The 23,742-nt window shown below is 37.3% G+C and overlaps 1 long non-coding RNA gene across 1 annotated transcript in view; it reads right to left on the reverse strand.

Annotated features, from left to right (window-relative positions):
* The window catches only part of LOC139801884 (uncharacterized), a 421,250-nt gene that overhangs the window by 298,732 nt on the left and 98,776 nt on the right, over positions 1-23,742 (reverse strand). Inside the window, exon 3 of the long non-coding RNA XR_011728379.1 lies at positions 12,660-12,767. This is a non-coding gene — a long non-coding RNA (uncharacterized lncRNA). The remainder of the gene's footprint in view (positions 1-12,659; positions 12,768-23,742) is intronic.

Raw genomic sequence — 23,742 nt, forward strand, 5'->3', positions numbered from 1 at the left:
CCTCTCAGCTGAAAAGCTAAAATGCTTCCCTGACTTCAGTGGAACTTGATTGTCTTACAGTAACACCAGCTCTCTCCTAGACTGAGATTTTTCAGAAAGTAAACAAAGTATGCTTTCCAACTCACAACTTCCAAATATATTCTGTAAATTTATTTTTTAAATTGTCCCTCAGGAACTGGAATCTTGAGACTACAAAAATAATGTCAGCTTTTAAACAAATATTAACCTTTTAATGCCAGTCTCTTTTTCTAGAGGCTGGCTACTGGGGTTATATGAAATAGTGATGGGCTATCCATCACGTAGCTTCTGCCTATGGGTCATTGCACAGCCTTAAACAACCACAGAAAGCGAGAGATAAATCTTTTGATGAAATACTTGCAATTCTTTAGAGACATTTTGAGCTAATGCCAGTGTTTATCCCAGAGTGGCTTCTCTGCTCTCAACAGAAGCAAAGAATGTTTGTAATGCAGTTTGCATCGAGACTGAAACATGTTTCCATAGACTGAACCTGGGCAACAGCCAAGGCAAAGCACCTGGAGACTATTTTGTCTGCATTATTCACAGTGCAAATGTAAGATCAAAAGTCAGAGTTCACAGAGAAATGTCCACACTGCATACAAGGCTCTTTTTCAGATACTGAAATCTGGAGCAATGCATTTATCTCGGGTATTAAGGAGCATTTATATTCCTGCTTTTACCAAATAGGACAGCCCTAAGCAGCTACACACACAGCGCAGGTCAGGAAAGAGATGAGGTTGTACAGGGTATTAAGTAGGAGTTCTAGAAGGTTTGCAATGTGGTCAGCCCAGATTTTGGGAAAATCTGAATTGTAGGATAAAGTTAGTCTGTAACATGATACCATATCTGTCAGATTCAAAACTCAGTGCCAGTGAAAGGTAAGAGGACTTGAGTAGTGTTATGTTCTTCATTTTAGGAATAAAGAAGAGCGAGGGGGGGAAAAAATTACTCAATTTGGTCCCCTCACTAACTGATGCATTTTGGGGATTTTGTGACATTACCACATGGGGATCCTCATTCCTTTTGCCTTGCATCTATTTGCAATGGGTACCATATTTCAAGCTAGTGGTCCCCAGACATCTCTTAGTCCCTGCAATTTGTCTGAAGAAATATTAAATTTTGTTCAGGTCTTGGAATGGGTTTTTTGTCCATGCATTTCAGAAATCCAGGACACAAAACAAAAAAGCAGCATACAAAGTAAATATAAATAACCCAACTTAAAATAAAATCCATACAAATTTAAAGGCAATGTAGTTTGGAGGCCCTGCCAATACATCCTGTGGTGGATCAATGTCTTACAACACTCTCACCATGAGAATTCTTTACAGCTTCAGCTCTCTTATTTGAGAGCTTGCACATTACTCATAAGAAAAAGTACTTGACAGTTAAATATATTACATACAGAGTCTTTGTACTATGTGTCCAAGTCCTTTATTTTTTTCCTCCCTCCTCTTTTTTTTTTTTTTTTTTTTTCTCCCTCTCCTTTATCAAACACCACTATTGACTAGGGAGCAAAAGCCCCTAAGATACTAAATCTTCAGACCATGAAGGGAAATGGAATGGTTTTCTAATGGAGTCTATCTGAGTGCCTCTGGCTTTTAGAACCTGTCTTTAAAGTCTGCTTACTGAGGCATAGATGACCACTCAAATACAGACAGATTTGTCACTTTGGTTTTTCAGGACACCCATCCTGTAAAGACCACAAAGTAATTGCAAGGACTTTAAGGGCTAGACCTTCTCTTGGTATTCATGAGGTTCTTGAATTGGATTTAATTTCATGCCAGATTTGACTCTATCAATGGAAGACCAGCTCAAATGATTTCTTAAGAAAAGCCCAAATAACACCAGCCATTGTTACAAATCTTTTTATGCTCCATAATGCAGAGCAAGGAGAGATGTTTTGACTGCAAAAAATCAAAGTATAGCTACCATTGTCCCAAAGGCTCGGGTAAATATTTTACAGTATACAGTTACTAAGGACATACCTTTAATTATATTTCAGACAATCTATAACCCAGGCTTTTAAAGCCATAGATCCATACAGAAGTAGACTGAGTCCTCCAACATACAAGGTTATTAAGGTTTTATTTCTTTGTTTCAGCCTTTTTGTCCGAGATACAGTGCTCATGATGCTGTGACTGTTCACCACCTCACAAGCTCTTGCATTCTTGTTTTCATTCTGTTGTGAGCAGCAGACTCATTGTGATCTTAGGACCAAAGTTTTGGTGTGTAAATGACTGACCCAGAACGAGCTCATTTGCAGATGCCCTGGGGATAAAAACCCCACATCAACTCAGGAACTAGGGTGAAGGAACCCAGTTGAACAATTCATGTAGATACTATGTTTACTAACAGTTCCATATCAAAGAAGTTTCACCAGCAAATTTCAGAGTACTTGGCCACTAAAAAGTGTTTCGGCTCCATTTCAGAAGTGATCAAAATGAAGAAAATAGTTTGATAAAGACCCACAGAAATGCAACAACACAGTTCTGAATAAAACTGAGTTTCCTTGTGGCAAACACTGTGACCTTCCCAGCTATCTGTCACAAAAATGTGAGTACATGCAGCTGTACTCACAGTCCCCCCACAGAGACACTGATGGGAAATAAAAACTTTGCCATAGCTTCCTCACTGCACAACTTTTATCATCCCTTTACTGGCTGTGACAACTCCCAATTCAAACATAAAATGACAACATTTCCAAAAAGTTATGAAATAAATGGATTTCATCTTCCAGTTGCTTTTCTTACCCAAGCCTCAAAGACCTTGATAAACCCCTTGGAAGAAAAAACTCCACAAACCAAGCCTCATCCATGGACAGTTAGATGTTAGACTTAGGTAGAAAGCCACCCTTCCACAGCATCCATACTTAGATTGTCATGTGCTTGATAAGGTTTATTTTTAGATCTGCTGCCTTAAAAATTATGCAAATTGGTTCCACGGAACCAGCTGCAGAGTCCTACTGATTTACACCACCTCCTCCACAGTAGGAATGTTAATAACCAGGTTATTTTTGGTTCCTTTCCTGGGCCTGGTTAAAACTCTGCAGCACAAACCTCTTTCAGTTTAGTTGAAGACTTCAGCTATTGCACCCTATACAGTGCTGAATCAAACATCACCACCACACCTACATTTTCTCTGTTCTGTATAAAACCAGCACATACTGTTTAAACAGCGTAGTTTAATGCTAGATTATTTTTTTTTTACATGCCTGAGTTCGTAGCTTCCAAAGTATTTGAAACTTCATTTTACTCCATCAAGCCACAGAAACTGAAGGTATGAAACACAGGAGGTGTCAAGCCCACTGTGTCTTTCCTACTTACACTTCCTGCCATCAGAAACCACTGTCTGGGGCTTGAATAACTGAAGCAGCTTCTGTGTGTGGCAGTGTCTGGATGTGCTCCTGAATTCCCATACAATGCCCTAGAGCTGAAGATGTTCCAGCCCACTCAAACTGTGGATTAGGAAGCTGTTCTTGAATTCAGATTATTTTTAAGAGTAGAAAGAGATGAGAAAAAAAAACAAACCCAGAACCAAATGAGGGAACAGGAAGTCAAATGCATTTCAGAGCAAGCAGAATTGGAAACAGAGACTATGTGGAAAATTGAGCAATAGGAGATTCTAATTTTTTCTCCCTTGTAGCAATCCAACTTTTATACAGTGATGATACTTACACATCTTTCCTTTCCACAAGAAATTTAGAGAAAAAATTAACTGACTATACAAGTAATACAAAAGGAAGTAATAACTATGCAATGAAAAAGGGTTTATGAATTTCACCTGATTTCAAAACTTGAGAATAGCTCAGTAGGTTCAAGTAAGATTGAGATAACAATAAATTGTGATACTGTAGGGGCAGAAATTGCATTCAATAGAAAAGACAGAACAATGCATGTATAGATTTATATTTCATGAGTACTGTGATACCAAGTTACATTTAATCATATACAGGGTCCTTATTTCAGCCTGTGCAAGTCTTTCATGAGAAAATATCTTGGCTTCAGTGCTGAAGCAAACAGTTATGGGTCTAACTTAGACACATTTCTCATAAACATTGCAGACTTCAAGCCTACAGAAAAATAAAATCCCACTGGATATCTTCATAAAATATACCTGGCTGGATTTTTTACACAAAGATTCTTATAATACATAACGAGCTTCAATGAAACTAAGAGGGGTTTTTTTAGCTTGCTGTATTTAATTAAATAACAGAACATTCTCAGTAGATCTTCTGGTAGGTGACAACACCAGCAAAGCAACAAAATGAAATCATGTTTCCCACTATGCTTCAGGCTTACTAGAAAATTAGGGAAAAAAATGAGGGCCAAACTATGTGCAAGAAAAAGGTGCCTCTTCTCTCCAAAAGTCATGCTGTTTATAAGAATAAAAAGTTAAAATAGGTTCCCTATACTGTTTCTCCAAAGAGTTGAAGCTACTGCCAAAAACAGAGCAAATGCAATTCAAGGCAGCTGCATCAAAGAATCTATTATTGGCCTGGGCACACTGGTACAAAAAAGCAGAGAAATTACTATTATATAACCACCAAGAAATGGAAAAATTATTATTTTGGTCAGAAACAAGTAAAAATCTAATTTATTTAGAGAGTATTGGCTGAAATGTTCAGCAGAGTGAAAAGAAACTAGATGCCCACTTTCCTCTGAATTTTAGTTTCGTTTAAGGTTCCTTTGAGAAGCCAAGACACCACTTTCAATTAAATTATTTTGCATAATAATTTCATGGCTTGATCCTGATATGCACTGCCACAATTCCCAGTACATTCAGTGGAAGTTTAGGATAATCAGCATCTCTGCAAAAACCTAAACCATAAAATTTCTCAGTTCCCTACCTGCTTCATGGATTTAAAACAAAACCCAAAGCCCGTCACAAACAAACATAAGTCCCAACCAATATATTCCTAAAGGGCAAATGAACTGATTTTGTAAACAAACCTAAAGGGAGGGAGGAAGGGGGAATCTCAAAGGAAAGGCTTTCCTAGGTGATCATTTTTTGTATCAGCTACCAAAATAAACCCTCCCTGAACACTGCACAACAACAACAGATATTAAGATACCCATACTGAGACAAGAAAGAGATAATCAAATGGTCTACAGAAAAAAAAAAGTGTACTATCACAAACCATTAAGTAAATATGTTGTGACATATCCATAGGCACGTTGTGACATTATGAAATAATACAGAAGTCAAAAATTACCATAGTCTTTAACTGTTCATTTAATAGATGGAGCAATGCCCTATATCATGTATTGATACTGGGAAGAATGTGAAATTTCATGTTCAGGTCTTCCGTGGTAGCTGTATCTTTGATCCCTCTTTTAAAAGATAAGTAGTAAGTGATTCTTTTAAAAGATAAATAATAACAATCTGCCATTCAACTGGGAAACTTTGGGGATGGAAACTCCTGGAGGGTTTATGAGTTGTTGGGCCTCTAGCAATGAGGAGATGCTTGGTTTTATGCTTTGTGCACATTCATTTCAGTGCTAAGTGTATGTCACAGTTTTAAGCACGTGTTTAAAATTTTCTCTGCACCTGAGCCAGTGATCTCTGTATGTTTTATTCAGGTATGAGAGCAGCAGAATAATCATCTTGTCTGTGGTATAGTTGGCCCCTATGTCCAAAATATGCAGAAGTAGCATGTTTATTTACCATCCAAAAAAAGTAGAAATGGTGTACAGGGTTATTTTATTTTCACATGGAGTGGCATTCTGGAGTGTGCAACTGTCAATTCCCTTTAAATCCTAGAAGTAAGATACAATTAAGGGACATAAAACTACCACCTGCCACTCAATCTAGTTGTTAACTCAACCATGATGACATTATGGCTGTGATGCAATAAACCTGCAATAACAGTGTTACTGCTGGGCTTCCTAACATGAGCAGCACCTGAATTTAAACAGTTCTGAAAGCACCTGTGTACAGATACTGGCAGTGTGTTTTAAAGAGCTTTCTTAATTATTTGCTGTGTCTGAAGCAGCTCGAGTTCACATGAAACTGAAATTCCCTCCCATCCAGCTGGATGCTGGGTGATCCCAAACTCCTAGTGAGATCAGCAAGAGCTGTGTTTGCAAGGAGGTCACTGGGAGCCATTTCTGCTCTACTGGAATCATTTCATTCAAAGCACATCTCAGAGAATGTTTCCATTGCTACAGCAGAAAGTCTTTACAATCTTTTGGATTTCTAAATTCAGAGAAAGAGTACCTGTTCTCCATCATTAGTCATTTCCCTTTAGCATGGCTCCTCTTACACAGAAAAGCTGGATTTCCAGAGGGAATACCAATATAATGGCCAAGTCAGACCCCAGAACACGATAGTTGAAATAAAAATCAATACTGAGCCATACAGGTCCTAAAGTACACTGAAAATAAAATTGTTTTCCACTGTAAATGTAATTTTTTAAATCTAACATGTTCAATACATTTGATATTGATTATTTTAGCAGTATTTCTGAAGACTAATAGATACACTGTGTACCAGCTTCAATGTACCAGAGTACAAAAACTGCTTTTGTTGTCCTAGCAACAGTCAGGAAAAAATGATCTCACAAATCAAATTCAATGGAAATGCAGTGCTTTACTGAAATAGACAACTAAATGATTTTAAAATAAGGCAACTTAAAAATATACTTCATGGACTTGAATCCGGCCTTTCCAAATTGAGATAATTCTAAGAAGCAGATAGGGTGGGAAGCACAAACCCACATTTTAATGAAGAATATTAAGAACAAAACTAAGCTGCCAGACAGGAATATTTTGTACATGTAACTACTCAGTTGCCTTTGTCTACCATTGTCTACAGAGCAGAAAAGTTCCATCTCCTTCTGTGACCAGGGAATCATATGGGAAGCTATTTCTATAAAGAGGTATGAAAGCAAGTATAAAAAGGTACCTTTCATTATCACCACTGTCTCAAGAAAGCACCATAAAGGGGCAGAGAGGAGGACTGGATCAGGACAACAATAGAACAAGGTCCAATCAAGTACCATGTCTCTTGCCTTTCACTGCTGGACAGGAAGGGAGCAGGAGAATACTACTTTACACCCTCCCCCATATCATTCCATGATGCTCTAAGCTCTGAACATCCCACTGACCTCCATTAATTAGCACCTAACCACAGCTTGGTATTTGTTGCCTTGATCCAGGTCCTACTGCCATGAATTAATGTTTTTTACATTAATGGGTCTTATGCCGTGTTGATTTTATGAGCATTTTGAAGAGGAAATCCTCTAAGGAACACAGAAAGGCAGTAGCTAAACATCTTTCAAGTTCCATATAGAATCACAGAATGGCCAGAATTGGAAGGTCATCTACTTCCAGTCCCCTGGCAGAGACTCAATGAAACTGGATGAAACATATGGAACAATGTAACATATGAAACTGGAATGAACAAAGGAACAAAATAAATCATGACAGATCCTGAAGAAAATAGGAGGAAGAGGTTTACCAGACTTATGGTAAACTACTTCCACACGGTCTCATAAGCATTTCTACTAGATTCTATCAGAGATGATCAGGTGAAGTGTCTCTAAGCTGAAACTAGGGACATACAATCAACATTTCTGGAAAAGAATTTACTGTTCACTGGTCAGCTAAACCAGAAAAAAGTTCATAGGAAATAACACCTGAATATCCAGTATGGTCAGAGTGAAATCAGATATTTTTGAGGTGTCTTTTAAAGTCAATAACCATTTAGCATTTTATCAGCACAATGTCTCTATATACAATTGCAAGAGAAAAGTGATCACAAAGAGGTCCAGGATGTATTTCAAGTTGTGTTAACTACTTCTACAGAATCATAAAAATAATAATTAAAAATCCAGGATCTTCTGTAGATTCTTGGGGTTAAAACAGCATTTAAAAAATCTTAAAAATCAGGATAGTCTGAAATAAGTTAGTTCCCAGTGGTGTCTCATGTAATTATAAGAGAACCTGGTACATGGTTAAAGCAAGTATACTGTATACACATTTCATACATCATTGCAAGAGAATATTGACAACCTGGGGGCACGATGTGATCAGGGAATGAAAAAACATAATTAGCAGCAGTAGCACATATTCCACTTCCTGAAGAAGACAACAGTCAGATGTAGCCATCCTTTAAACATATGGGTTAAGAATTTTTAGAAGTGTTTAGTTTATCCTTGTCTTTGCAACACAAATTAATAGGTCTGCAATTTGTGGTTTTTGAGCAATGGATTTTTTTTCCAAAATCCTGTAAGTATATTTGTTTATTGATTCTGTTGTTCATTATTGCTATAAGCATTATCATAATACTATACTGCATTTTTACTTAGAGAAGTGGCTGCCTTTTATGATGCAGGTTTGCTTTATTCTATCATCTTGTATCAATAGAGATTTCCAAATTTACTAAGAGTTTTGTTTAGATTTATGGCAGCCACATAACCCTTGAAGAGACCTGGTTTAAGAATGCTGTATTGATGGGGGAAAGGGTGTTTTCCTCAGAATGCTTTTGAGGTAGGTAGGATTTTTTGTTGGTTTGTTTGTTTTTAAAAAGCACTGAACTAAAAGTGAACCCCTCCATGCAACTTTACCAACTGCACTGGGATCTCAATGGGACCAATCCAAGGAAGTACAGAATATCAGCTTCTCAGAGCACATCTGTAACTGCACAGACACAGCTGGCAAGGTGATAACAACACTGTGCTTATTCCCATGTCCCTGGGATGAGCCATCATCTAGGAATTCTCAGTGATACTAAGACATTCTGCAAAACCAGTTTAGTGCTGAAGTGCAGGACACAGGGAGACAGAATGGATGATGATGCAAAAAAATTCTTTTCTTCACGAACATCAATAGAAATTTAGTGTAACCCTTGTCCCTACAGACAAACATCCCTCTGTAGTGCAGAATAATTTCATCAAGCAAAATGTGACTGTCTCAGTCTAACCCCCAAGTCATGTCACCTCTGGGAAACCTCAGCTGAATGAAGCTTTATTTTTTTTTCCCCCTCCAGATTCAGCTTTATGTTAACAAAGTATATGAAGAGAAATAAATATCAATTAAATTCTGAAATTTAATTGTAACATATACTATTGCTTCACTAAGGAATCTGTGCTTTCAGATTTATATTGGATATAAGTTGTAGATGCCAATTTGGAAATCCATCTGCAATATTATAGATTTTGCTAATGGTTTATTTCCATAGGAAAGTTGAAGTATATATAGAAGTATTCTGTGAAGAAATGAAACTGATTCCTCTTTTCAGATCAGCCCTATTCTATGCAAAAAGGGCCTCATTCTCACTTTGCTAGTACTGGTGACTTAAGCTTAAAAATAAATATCTCCAAGGGATAATACAGCTAATTAGCAATGCCAATATTATTATAAGAGTAAAGGGGAAAAAATAATTTAAAAAGTCCTATAGAACCTGCAGTACCACTGGACACAAGAAATTCACCTGACTGTATTTGCTAGGCAGTAGCAGCTAGCTCTGTGGAGACTACACCAGAGTCAGGTTTTTTTAAAAGTAATTTCTAACACCATTTCTGGCTTTACTGCTTTGTACTTAACAGGAGCTTTACAATATTTCTGTAGAATTTCTTATTCTCACATACTGTCTTCCTTTTTTACTAGTGGCAATGATGTATTAGACATGGAGAGAAGACTGCAGCACACAAACTTCCTGAGAAGCCCAGCAGGAAAAAGGGGAGAAAAAAAGTTGAGTTTAAAATAAAGAATATTTTTTTAATTGCCATCTTGTTTTTTCAAAGTAGGAGAATTGCTGAATGGATGAAGTCTGAAAAAAACTCATGTAGAAAGCTCCCTTCTCCCTTCCCAACTCTTTTTAGCTCCAGAAAAACAGAAATAGATCTACCCCCCACTTGCTCAGACTCATGGAAACCAAACAGACACTTTCAAGGTTCAAGAGAAGAGATGGGCCCATCCCCTTAGGTACCAGCCAAGCCTTGAATTGTCTTCCTATCTCTGCCTTCTTGCTTCATGGATCTGTAACTTCTGCACAGGCAGAGAGTGGAATGTAAAGAGATGACTGCTCAGCACAACCACCCCATATTATTCTAATAACAAAGACAGGACTGGATTTTGCATTAACTGAAAGGGAGCAACATGAATTTCATTTTCTTGATTCTTTTCTGCAGGACACCAGCACCCCCAAATTCTTGGGATCCTGTTTAGGTATTCTCAAAGTCAATGGAAAAGACTTGACCTGTCTCCACAATAAGCCCCTATGTCAACAATGTTCCCTCCTAAGTATGAGGAGACATAAGAAGACTGAACTGCTTGACAAGGTAGCACAGAAAAGTCACTATTTCTGGACACTCAATATGTATCTTAAAAGTAATTTTTATGATGGGCATCTTTAAGACACTGAATAGTGAAATCAGACACTTCGTTAGGGAGTTCATTTCAAACAATTAGAATACTCCAGTGAGTAGAAAGGGCATCATTCTCTCTTTAAACACAAAGGAGAGCCTATTACTGAAAGTCAGAAATCTGCAAAGTCTGAAGTAATTTTCCTCTTTACTTTGCACATAGGTGTATCCCAAGCACCTCAGTCAGACAGGAGCTCACACACATGTAATTGCTGCTGTGCTGCAAAGGCAGGATTTCACCATCTCCAAATGGTTAAGGGGAAAGGAGGGAAGAGGCATCTTTTGCCCATGGTAGTTTAAATCCAGTTGCCTCCTTAGTTTAGGTACAGTATTACATCAGCTGAATAAACCATTTCATAGTGTACTTCTGTAGGGAACTTGCCCTGACTCCATTGAATTGGCTTCATCTTCTCTACAGGTCAAAGAAAACCCTACTGTCCACTGACAGCTGCCACTTTCAAGTCTCAGTTATTTATTATCTCTTAAAGGCTTTCTTGGTTAGGAGGAAAAAGGTATCAGGAAAGACAAAAAACTGACACTGAATGCATGTCAAACCTAGGAAAAAGAGCAACAGCTGCTCTTGGTTTGGTCTGGCGTGTTCTCTAGCACAGGCAGCTGCTGGACCTGCTGTGCTGCTTTGCTCAGCAAAACCAGGATCCTAATGTAATAAAACAGAAAGAAGTTCACAGAAGTGAAACAATCAGCCTCACTGGAATGCTCAAATCTGCTCCAAGCACAAGCAAAAGAAAACCAGCACAAAAGAGACAGTTGGGGAGAAAGGAAACAAAACAGCAGAATTTCCAAGATAATGACAAAAGCTAAAGGTATTTAGCACATAAAAAAAATCTACACCCCAGGCTTGCATTGCCCCCAATGAAGAGATTCCTCTGATGTAATGATTAATATTGCTTCATAACCCCCCAAATGCCTTTCATTCATGATATACATCTTGAGCAACTGAGACAGCTTGTCAATACTAGCAAGACAGAAAACTTAATTTATGTCTTTCATAGTTCTTATATCACAAAAGAAATTTCTAACTCAGCTTTGATTTGACAGAGAACTTTTTCTTGCTTTAGCCATGAAGCCCCCTGTAGGTGAAGGAGAGCTCTTGCTAAGCCATTATTTATTCTCAGGAAGACAGTTTTAACTGAGGGGGAAATGAGCAATGTTGAAACACTGAGCTTTATAGGTTCCATGAATATGCAAATAAAGCAACAGCAAACACAGTGTTTCAGCTTTGTACTATGCAATACATGATTTGCTCAGTTGTACTCTTACTTTTTCACACAAGCCCTCCCTGGCTGTCTGGAATGCAGATAGCAAGTTGCTAATCCCACCAGTAAAGCACCCAACATGACCATGAATGCAGACAGATGAGTGGAATTTAAATAAATCCACTTAGAGCACATTTCACATAGGTTTCAACCATCAGGTCCTGCTTTGTTTGCTTAGATATTCACATTCTGAGGCAGTTTTAAGTCCTAATGCAATTGGATCCAATGGCACAGCCATCCTTTTTCTGAGAATCCCTGGAATACCATCTCCTATAAAATTAAGCAATTTGCATGCTATGGAGAAGGATGAGCAATAATTTCTCCAGAGGAGAATGTGGACATATTCTGTGTGTTCAAGAAAGAGGGTAAAGAAAACCATCACAGCAAGCAGAAAGCTGTAATTCAATGTGCTATTGACCAAATAGATTTAAACTCCAAAGCAAAAGTAAAAGTTACAGTGCAAAATATAAGGGGCCAATATAAGTTAGGATGGTGTTCCTTCCAAACCAACATTTCAACCAACATTCTTCCATCCTGGAATGACAATGGGAGGAAATAGACCGAGTTTCCCAGATCAGCTCCACAGGAACCAAACAGATTATATCAGTGTGCATAAAATCTGAGAAAATTGTGCATTCAGCAATGAAATTCTGGCAGCACTCATTGCTTAGCTAGCTCTTTGCAGACTTTGATATTTGCTATAATGAAGAAATAAATGATTAGGTCAACTAGCCATGTGCAAATTGCTTAGACACATCCATTAGAGTACACCTGTCCAAAATGCAACATGTTGCTGGATTGTTGACAAACAAAACAACAGAATTCAACAACAGAATTAAATTCTGGTTTTACCCATATCAGAATGAAATAATAGCAAGAAAACTAGGTGTTGCATCTGATCAGACAATCTAACAGACAGATATAACTGTATTATCTTCTGCAACAGAGCTTCCTTTAAGCAAACAAGACTAGATTAGTAGCCAATCATTTTTTCCTACCTTCACCTCTTCTCCTTGGCAGAACTGAGTTGCCTTCAGTAGAGATGCTCCTGATTTTTTATCAGCTGACACAAGACAGGAGGGGAATCAGGTCCAGTTGAGTGAAATCTGGAACAGATGATTTTGAAAATGCTTTAACTCACCACCCACTCATCCTGTATCATAAACAACTATTAACTATGGTCTCACCAGCACTTGACACCACTAAGATGTGATGAAAGACTAAATGATGTGTGTATTCACAAGTACTGGCTGTTGTATTTTCTCTCTGGTTAAATGGCAGCTTGATTTTACAGAATCATGAGTATTCCTGTATATAGAGTTACTCTCTCAGAGCCTTTTTAAATGCTTAAGTAAAATCAAGGTCATTACAGGGACCAATGACAAGTGTTAGAAACATATATTCTTGTACTTCTTCATCCTACTTTTAGTGTTGCAGTAAAAAGCTAAAACTTTCAGAAATAAACAATTTACAACGTACAGTGTGACCAAATGATGCAGACCCTTTCTCTGCAGCTGTAGGATGGCCAAACTGAATCAGAGGAACAAAGGAAATTCATGTATTTGGGATTCAGAACAGTTCACCCTGTCTACAGAAGCTAAAACAAATAAAACCTAAGATTTCCAATGTGATTTAACTCTTATGAGCAGAGCTTTCTATAACAATGTATTATTTCTTAACACTGTGGGTATCCCAGTGCTTCACTAGAGAGAACAAATATCCTTATTTTATGTTGCAGACAAGGAAACAAAAGAAAAGGAGGATGGCAAGCCATTCCAAGGAGGATGGCAAGCAGAATTCAGGTCTCCAGTGCCCAATGCTGTCCACCATGTTCCCCCTCATAGTGCCACGATGAAACTGTGCACCCCTGAAAATCCATCTCTTTTTGCAAGGAATAATTCAGCCAATATGGTTGCATCAAGGAACGCACAGGTATTCGCTCAGTTATTTCAAGCTCTGCTCCAAGCCTTTGCTATAGCACTCTATCATTACAAAACCTCAATAATTAATTATTGCATTCTTCCTACCCAAATTGAAATGGAGGAGTACTAAGTCCTTCAGCCAACACTGTGAGAAGAGGATAGGCCAATAAGTTACTATTAATAGAAAAAAATCCAAAAATTGTGTCTCCGAGGAGGAGATTCACATGTGTCCAAAAGACAGCCTGAAAACTGCTCCTGGAGCATATTCTAGATCCAAGTAATTTTTTTTTTTTCCACACAGGAACAGTGAATGAATCCCATCCACCTCAATGAGAGACTTAGACCTCAGTAAAGTGCTAAGATGGGCTACAGCATGGCCTTTCTTCTGTGTGTACTCATTGTGCACCCTTTTCACATCCACATCTCATTTCATATCAATGGGGGAAAAAAAGTGGGAAGGGGGGGTGGGGGTCGGGGAAAGTACAACTTTAAAGGCTGCAGAGAACATGGGTGATTACTGCCTTCGTTAAGCTAAACAGTAAAATATTGTTGACCTTTGAAGAAAGCAGTAAAATGTCAAATTTTGCTCTTTTACTTTCTGTGAAAAAAAAAAAAAAAAATCTTTTCTACATAGCACTGTCCTTTCTTTGTTGTAACACATTAATTTGTAATCAGCTCCCAGTATACCAAGCCTCTTCTGAAGAACCACTGGAAAAATCCATAGAACAGATACATTCTTTTCATTCCTCTTCATTAACTTGGCCCCCATTAGGGAAAAATAAATGTTCCTCCATAGTTCTCCTGACTTCTGGGGTCAAAGTCAGACAGGTGCCTGTACAGCCAGCTGAACAACCTTAACTCCTGCTTTTCTCTTTCTGCACACAGCCCTGGTGTTGCACTTGTCTAGAACAACTCCAGCAAGGGATGCTTCCACTACAGACAGTGCTTTCCCTGGTTGTTTTTTAGAATCCAGCCTTTTACTTGGGGACCCATGCTTTTCCCTGTGGCCCAACTGTTTCTCCTGAGGGCAGTCCTGTCATCAGGGCAGCTGCAATTAATGCAGGTTTGCCAGGCTGAAGAAAACTCTCCAAGTGAAAAATGGGTTAAGGAAAGATACATTATTTAAGGATTGCTCAAAACCAACTTTTGTCTGGAAGGTGTCATTATCAGATGTACAGTTGTCCTCAGGAACAAAGCCTAAATTAACAATCACATTCTGTTTCAATTAGCCCTGAAGAGATAAGAGCATTCCCCTTATTTTTACATTATTATCCAAACAATAAGCATTTTTGCATAAATAGCTGTATTGCATTTCTCTGACTTGCTACACAGGAGGAAAAGAATTGTCTTTCTTGGTTTTAGCTCCTGTATTATGACAAGTACTAACACTTTTGGAATTGAAATTCAACCTTAAGTTTTATTATCCAATCATTTAGTATTCCCTTATTAAAGTAGCAGAAACATTCCCTTTACTGGCTATTCCATAGTTTTCTAGGAATTACTGACATTACAGACAAGTCATTCTCAGTATGTGTTGTTGTGACAGTGAATGAAGAAACAAATTTTGATCAGTGTCAATCAATCAATCCTACACAATTGCCAATAGAATGGCATCCAAATTATTAATATCCTAATGAAAGACACTAATAAATTAGGACCTGTCAACTCAATTGCATACTACAGCCTTTACACAAAGCAAGTGCTTTGTAGCCCCTCTGTAGATAAAGGGCAAAAACTCCAGAGATGAAATTGACATTTAAGTGGGAAATTAAACCCATGAAAAGATTCAGAATGCTGGAAGCACGCAGCAGGAAAAAAGCCACCCACTATTACCCTATAACAAATCTTAAAGCCCTCCCAAAACTGCACAAGAGTGACAAAACATTTGAGTCAGCAGAAATAACACTGACCACCACAGGGTAGTCCTTGGAAAAAAGAATGGGCTAAGCTGGGAGTGAAAACACCTACAGTGATATTTAATTTCAAAGAAAATGGGGATTGATCCATTTTAACAGATCTTTTATTTTACATTTGTGAATTATTTAAGAAATATCAGTGTAATGACTACTTTGGAGGCATATTTGATTTTGGTCTGGTGAGCTGGTCTGTGCATCCTCCAGTGTTTGATCTTATCAAGAAAAGCCCACCTTGGATACTGTAGCTATTCTTTTTTAGAACCAGTCTGCATTCATCTTCCAAGAACCATCCCAGAATACTCTGCTACAGGACCCCTGAAATGTTGCAGGAAGCCAGAAATCACCTAATGTTTTTCCAAAAGGCAGCTTGGTTCTGGTGCATGGCTTTTAAACACAGGAGACACATTGATTGATCTATGGCACACCAAAATCCACAGCTAAACAGTAATATGGTTTTATGATAACATAAATTGCCTCACTTTGCAATTTTCAAAGGTAAAGGCATTGTGGGCAGTCAGCAACAAATTACTTCACAGATTTACTGTTTGCTGCAGTAGCACGTGGATCCAAGTGTAGCCTAGAACATCTTTATTCTATCTTATAATTTGTATTAATTTTTTTTTGCCTTTTTTTATAATTCTGTGGTTGTCCCTTCTTTGGCCAGGAGACAGACAGATTGAGCACAATGTGCTGGGGAAGTCAGAGCCATGGGACTCCTCCCTGCACATAAGAGGAGAAATAACAAACAAAAAGAGCTGGTGCCACTCTGGTGTTTCTTGCAGAGAATCCTTAGAGTTCCACTGGCAGTGAAAAAAACATTATATTCTTAATTACATGTTCACAACTCCCACAACACACTTTTTTCAGCCAGATACGCCAAATGGCCACCAATTCTTGGCATATATTTGTATGCAAATGGCACAGTCCAGAATTTTTTTTTATGAAATGAACTGGCCAGGTGAGAGGAAATATCTTACTGCTCTTTTCTAGCTAGAGTGGAAACCAAGAATCACACCCATTATGATGCATTGCCAAGGACTCAAAGTTACTGCTTAATTCTTCCCACAGCTCAAAAAAGGTCCTCATTACAGCAAAAGTCTGTACTACTCCTATTCCTGGTTTGTTAAGAGGAAACTAAATTTCTGAAGGGTTTCCTCATGACCACATGTAGAGACTTTCAGTAAGATGCTAATAGCATAGTTCTGTTTCACAATCTGGTTCATCACATGATAGATTTGGTATAATACACTGTATACAAAAATCTACCCAGCAGCTAGGATACTTATATATTCCCTTATAATTCCATACATTTATTATATTTGATCTGGAAATTAAGAAAATGCCTGAAAAATAAATTCCTCAGATCAAAATCAATCAAGGGAAAGATATATCTTATGTACACCAAGAATACACAGAAAATAAACACTGCCCATTTACATCATTATTGTCTTATGGATGGATCATAAAGGCTAGTGACTCTTTTCCATTATTACAAGGAGTAGTTAAAAGTCCAATACTTTATTGTAGATTATTGGCATTTTACAAAATGTACATTATTGCATTTTCCTATTGCAATATGATTCTGCTTGTAAACAGATACATTCTTTTGCTTAAGGAATGAATTTACCAGTAATGCATTTCTACACTACCTTGCTTAATGCTAAATTAGTATGGAATACATTAGGGGTAGCTGCAATATTTTCTTCTATCTCAGGAGTTCACTACAAGCAGTGGGGTTACACTAAGCCTCCAGTACCTCAGCATTTAGCAATCAGTTAAAGTACAGCTCATCAGAAATCATATTTGTATGGTGAGCCTGAAAGCTAGGATTAGCAGACAGAAAATTTAAAGACAACATTAAGTGAGAGATGTGATTTTACTGCACGTACAGCTTCCTTACTTCACCTTGTGCATTATTCAGCAGAAAATTTAATTCAACTGAATATACTTAAAGTAAACCAACTCAGTGGATAGATTCAGGTGTTAAGCAGCTGTGACACCTTTACTTTCAATTTTCACTGCCCAAAAAATTAAGATGGAGTCTGATTTATGTATTCTTTTCACAGAATGAAGCTGAGCATTATAGAGTACATTTGCCAAAAGAATAAATCATGATTGACAAAAAGAAATTTGTTAATACAATGGTTCGAGGCAGTTGACAGAAATTTTTGTCAACAGACTAGATTAAGGGATTCAAAAAATGAAATTTGCAGATGAAATGGCTTTGATGTTTCTGATGAAAAGTATTTTGTTGACAGAACGGATCAGAGGAAAAAAATGCATTTTCTCAACACAAGGGTTTTAGCTCTTTGACAAAATATATTTCATTCCCAGATGTTTTGGCTGAGTTGTCAATTATTCTACATATCTGCTATTAACCAATCACTTTGCTGTCAAGTGAAAAAAATTCTTTAATAGGAGCTCTGTGGAAGCAGCAGGAGGAATTACAAATACCTCTGCAATTGATCATGTTGAATCATTAGCTATAATGCTGTAACCGAGTCCCATACTCACCAAGTGCCAACTGAGCTGAAGACATGAGTCAGTTTGTGGTTCATTTCTGCACAGTGTTTCTCTCTATAACCATTCTTTTTTCTTTATAAGAAAAACGTATGAGACCTACTTTTCATTTAAGGCTTCAGCTCTAGGAAAACACCCTTTACAATATGGAAAAGGGCTACTTTGTGCTCCTTAAGCAGGTGTTAATATTTAAATTAGACTAACAAGAGCAAGTCAAACCAGCTATTAGATCCCTTACCCCACCAAACTGTTCCCAATACACTTGCATCAAGCTGGACCTCACCAGACCTCCCTCACTCACTTGATTTAGGGTTTTTTAATATGAATGCCTAAGGTGAAATTTTCAGAGAAAAACAACTCCATCCCAACTCACACACACAAATCAGCTATAAATGACTTCCAAGAGATTATGCTTTTGTGTTTCCTACTGTTTGAAGAGTAATCTAAGACCTTCAAGGACACCATATCCTATCTCACAGCTTTGTGCAAGGATAAATCGTGGCTTATTTTGGAGGAACTGCAGCTGTAAGACAAGCCTTTAAAGATCTTACTGAAACCTGAATACGGGGAATTAATGAAAAAGGTAAGAAAGAGAGATGACAAAGCACTCAGAGTTCCTGATGGAAAGAGGCAGAAGTGTGCAGCACTTGTCAAGCTCTGTGTAGAGAGACTGCAGCAACCTGAAACCTAACCCTAAATAGTTATTGTCATTAATAACACATACTGCCAGCTTAGCTACCAGGGATTCCTGGAGCCCTCTTGATGCTAGGTTTAACCTTACTCTCTTTAATAGGCAATCCCTGTGTGTTCCAAGGAAAAGGCTTATCAGAATCTGGGGAGCACTACAGATTTCATTTTAAATACTCTGCACAGTTTATTATGTTCTGTTTTCTAAATAAAACTGTCTGCTTTATTGTCACTGTCATTACAGGGCTTCTTTGTATTCCACAGGCTTCAGGGGAAAGAACTACTGCTCTGTGCAAAGGACAGCCAGGCTAGAATAGCAAAATTGCCCCCTACAGGATAACTTGATAAATCTAATTTATCTGCAAGGATAGTCCCCTTTTGCAAGCCAAGTCCTTAAGGTTAATTAAGCAGAGGTTAGTATGGTTTTCTTCTTCTTGTTTCCTCTTCATCCAGAGTGACTCTTTTCCTGGACAGTGAAATAGTGGGGTTTTAGTCAGACAGTACCAAATCCAGTATTCCTAAGTGACCTTTTTAGCACCACATAGTATTTCTCTAATGGGCTCGTTTCCCAAAATCTCTCTTGATATAAAAACTTTCTAGATAAACACCAAAGCTGTTGATAACAAAGTTATTGCACCTGCACATTTTAATTGGCTAGGGAGGCATATCTTCAGAGTTGATTTGCAAGCTTTCAAACAGAGGACTTTTCATTGCAATTAATTTGGGAATTAATTCACACTAAAAATGCAAACATTCCACAAAGGGAAATGTAGACAGAAGTAATGAGCCAGTTGGGCTCAGCCCATGTGAGTGTAGAAGACTGTGTTTGCTACAGGGGTAAAAGAGTCCTTATTGTTTCTATTTCTCCCCCAGCAAACACCCCTGCATGATCCAGAGAAAATACAAGTGATCAGTGAGCCTCACGAGAACACAGTCAACAGAAGAAAACTGATTTATTTTCCCATCCATAAATTTGTGGCTTTGGGAGATAGTGCATTTATAGGACAGTAAGAACACCCTTACTGCAGGTTTTGAAATGTGGTGTATGAAGATTGATAGTGATGAGAGCCCAAGTCAGAGCTTTGAGGAGGAACCTCAAACTTTATTTAATGAGGTTCCTGAAGAAGACCAGAAGACATTTTTGGAAATCTAGCTAAGGGTTTGATACTGCTTAAGTCTGATAATTCTAACCTTCCAGATGATCTATCTGTATTCATAAGATCAACTACCTAACATCAGACTATCCAGACATCTTGCACTGCCCTTCTCTTGCTGTTGCTGAATGCAATCAAAGCAGACTGATTTTACCCCTTTTGGATTCTAATGACTACTTTTGAAAAAAGAAGTAATACCTTTAAAGCATTTGTTTCAAATGCAATTGCTTCATAATTTGGTTCTTCTTTTTCCCATTTTCTCTAATAGTGCACAACAAAAATAAAGCAATTTCTGAAACAAATAGATGGCTGTTGTTAACTCCAGTTGTAAATACATGGTATACAACAAGAGCTGGGAGTATCAGAAATAAACTGCCATCTGTTTCATAATTATTTGCTGGGGGGAAAAAAAGCCACGGAAGTTTTACCTATGTTATGTTGTATTTTAATAACAAAATAGAAAAATTTCTCTTTCTAGTAAAGCAAAAGTCTGCCATTACATTTTATACATAACCAGAAACAAAATAAAAAAGAAAAAAAGATAAGATGATGTCACTTCTGCTTGATTCTTGTGTACTGGCATTTTTCTTTAGTAGCTCTTTCCCACCACTTTAGAGGACTATTCACTTCAAAGAAATTATTTCTTATGCTCAGTTACATAAGAGATATATTACTACCTAGTGTGTTGACACCTTGCATGTTCATAGTGTAGCTACACCACTAAACATCAGGAGAAAGCAAACTTCTCAATGAGCAAATTATTTTGTGATATAGAAAAATGAGAGAGACACAGGACACATTTACAAAGCAGCTGGTGATGAGTACATATCTTTAAAGAAAACACTCTGACAACCAATTGGTAGCCATTAAGTGAATTCATTTGTGTTATGTAGGTCACAGCTTCACATTGCAGAGAATCTGAAATCCATGCAATAAGAAAGAAAAATGCATCCCTCAGCAAGTTCCTTACCAAAAACTGTGTTCTACCTGTGGTCCACTGACTGCAAACCTTTCTAAACACACCTCATACATGTTACTATAGAAGAAAACCTAATAAATAAAAGAATAGCTAGGATATTAATAATAAATGTCAGGCCTGTAAATGAAAATCTACGTGCTAATACTCCACAAGTTAATTCATGGGGTTTTTGTTTTGTTCTGGGTTGTTTTTTTCTCTTCAAACAGACTGGGAGGGAGGGGTAGGAGAACAGAAGACACAACAGAGCAGAATGAATGCAGAAGAAATGGTCCCAGATCAGGACACAGGATTTAGTTGGTAAGATTTTATTGAATTAAATTTTTAACTGAAAAAAGCCTAGTCTTGGTCTCACTTGCTTTCTGTGCTGTCAGACTAGCAGAGGTAACTCAAATAATAATGTGCAACATTCCCTTGGTCTTACTTAGAGCTTCCAAAGGGACAAATACCACCCTTCTCACTATACAGCTAGGTGCACACAAACACAATATCTTTACTGTATTTTTAAAGTTCATTAGGAAGTCCAGCATTCAATTGTGCAAAAAACTCAAGAATTTGCAAATTGACAAAAATGTCCATGTTGCCCCACTTTATCTCTGCACTTGTCAAATTCCTACACTGCACTTCTCATGGATTTGGTCTTTCTCAGCTGTAATACACTCACTGTCAGATTTTAGGCTGATACCAAGACCACATCAGATTACAGAACTCACATCAGATTACAGAACTTACACATCAGATTACAGCAGCATTTTCTGATGGTGCAGTCAATATAATGCACAAGTCACTTCTAACCAGCCAGCATCCCTCCCAGAATCTCTATGCCCTAGAAAAGGAAAGGATTTATGTTCATAATTCAAATCACTATTTTATGACAATCATAAATATCTGCAGCTCATGTTATATTTTCAGTGTTTCTTTTACAGAATAAAATGCACATTTTACAGGTTAGATTTATGTAACACAAGGATAAGTATTAAATATTTAAATAAGTATTTAAATTCACAGCTTAAGCCTGTACAAAGTTTGGAATAAGTAACCTAGAAGTATTAAAATATTTAAGGAGTATTTTCAGGGGAGAGCTGGGGAGAAAGGGAGGAAGAATAATGTATCAGAGAGCAAGAAGTGCCCTAATGATGCAGTTCTAACCTAAACATGGACGTGTCTTGATTTTCACTGTAAGGTGTGTGAAAGCTATGTTAGCAATAAGAAAGGATGCTCTTTGTTACAAATAGCTTCTCATACTCTGAGTCTTCTGAGGAGAGCCCTCAACAACTTGGCCCTGGTGCCAAATCCAGCTTGCAAGACCTGTTTTCTCTGGAACCAAAAAGCCAATCTATGAAGGACAGAAAGCCAAGGTGGAGGTACTTTAAATGGGCACAACTTATATTTTCTCTCTTTTGAAAGTATCTTTAGTGTGCTAACATAAGAATGTTAATTCCTTGTACACAAGTTGTTAAGTGAGGTCTTAAACAGAAGGCAGGGGCCTCATGAATCATTTTAGGTAGGGTAGGAAGGGATGGCATGAATGAATATATAATATGGGAGAAGCAGTTTGCTATTTATTAAAATTAAGAAGTTAGGATATACGTGGGTAGGGGAAAAAAAAAGCTTTAGCAAACAGCTTTGAAGACAGAGCACCTTTAGCAAGATGACAGTTTTAAATTTATGATGGATAAGAATGAATCAATGGAGACCCAAAGCAGAATGGCACAAAGCAATGACAAAATTATCTCTGGGATTGTCATTTGCATTTCATAGTCACCTGAAGCTCAGGAGAAACGATGGGGTTTTTTTAAATAAATAAAATAAAAAAAAAAAAAAAAAAAAAAAAAAAAAAAGCAATGAGAAGCCACAAAAAGAATGTTGTGGGTTCTCAGATAATTCTTGCATTCCATGAGATTCAAGAAATATACCCTGGGATGGCAGGAATTTTGTGGGAGAGAGGAGGAATATATACTACTTTTTGGAGCTCCATTAAGAAAAAAAGAAATCAGTAAAATCTAAAGGCAACTATAGGACACTAGTAAGGACTTTTGGATTCAAAACAGAACAAATGAGTCACAATGATACAAGCAGGAGATCTGGAGGGAATTTCTGAATTAAAGCAATGCTGAACAATTTAATTTTAAAACCCTCTAGTTCTAATAAACTACTAATGTTTAAATGCTCTATAAACATATCAGGGAATTGAATTTAAAAAATCTCAGGTTGATGAAAAATCTTTTTAGATGTTTTGTACATTTTAACATAGTATCTAGAATTTTGCAATTATCCAAATATAAATCTTCAGAGATAGAACACTTACAGTACCAAAAATTTGCATGAAAATACAAGACTTCTACTCATAATCAGTAAAATTATGAGCAAATTTATTCAGATAAACCATTTTTATTGAAGATGGCATCCCACTAAGCATACAGGGAGATGATCTTTGTATGCCATTCAGAATAAATTCTATTCAAATAAGTATTTGATCTGAATATAAAAGTAACTATGTATAACCAGCTGCAGACTGAATATTAACTTAATACAGCACACAGCTTTAAAAGGGTTCTATTTATTCCTATGGTGCCATGCTCTATCTCCTTCTAAAAATAATTCCAAAGACGAGAGTCTGATTATGATCTCACAAGAACTGAAATATGACCCCTCCTCACACATGTAGTCCCATTTAAGTCAGAAGCTGTCCTTTTTTCTTTAAAAATTCATAGATCTGCACAATCACAACAAATTCTAGCCCTAGGGTTTGTAGCCCTAGTGGCATCAGAGGCATTAACACACTTTGTTCATTCTGATATTAAAAATGAAAGTGGTTTTATATTTCTTCAGAAAGAATAATCATACATTTCAGAACAAGAACACCCATGAGAAGACAGCACAAGTATGGTAAGGGATTACAGCTA

The sequence above is a fragment of the Heliangelus exortis genome, chromosome 13, assembly GCF_036169615.1.
Source record: "Heliangelus exortis chromosome 13, bHelExo1.hap1, whole genome shotgun sequence".
Lineage (NCBI taxonomy): Eukaryota > Metazoa > Chordata > Aves > Apodiformes > Trochilidae > Heliangelus > Heliangelus exortis.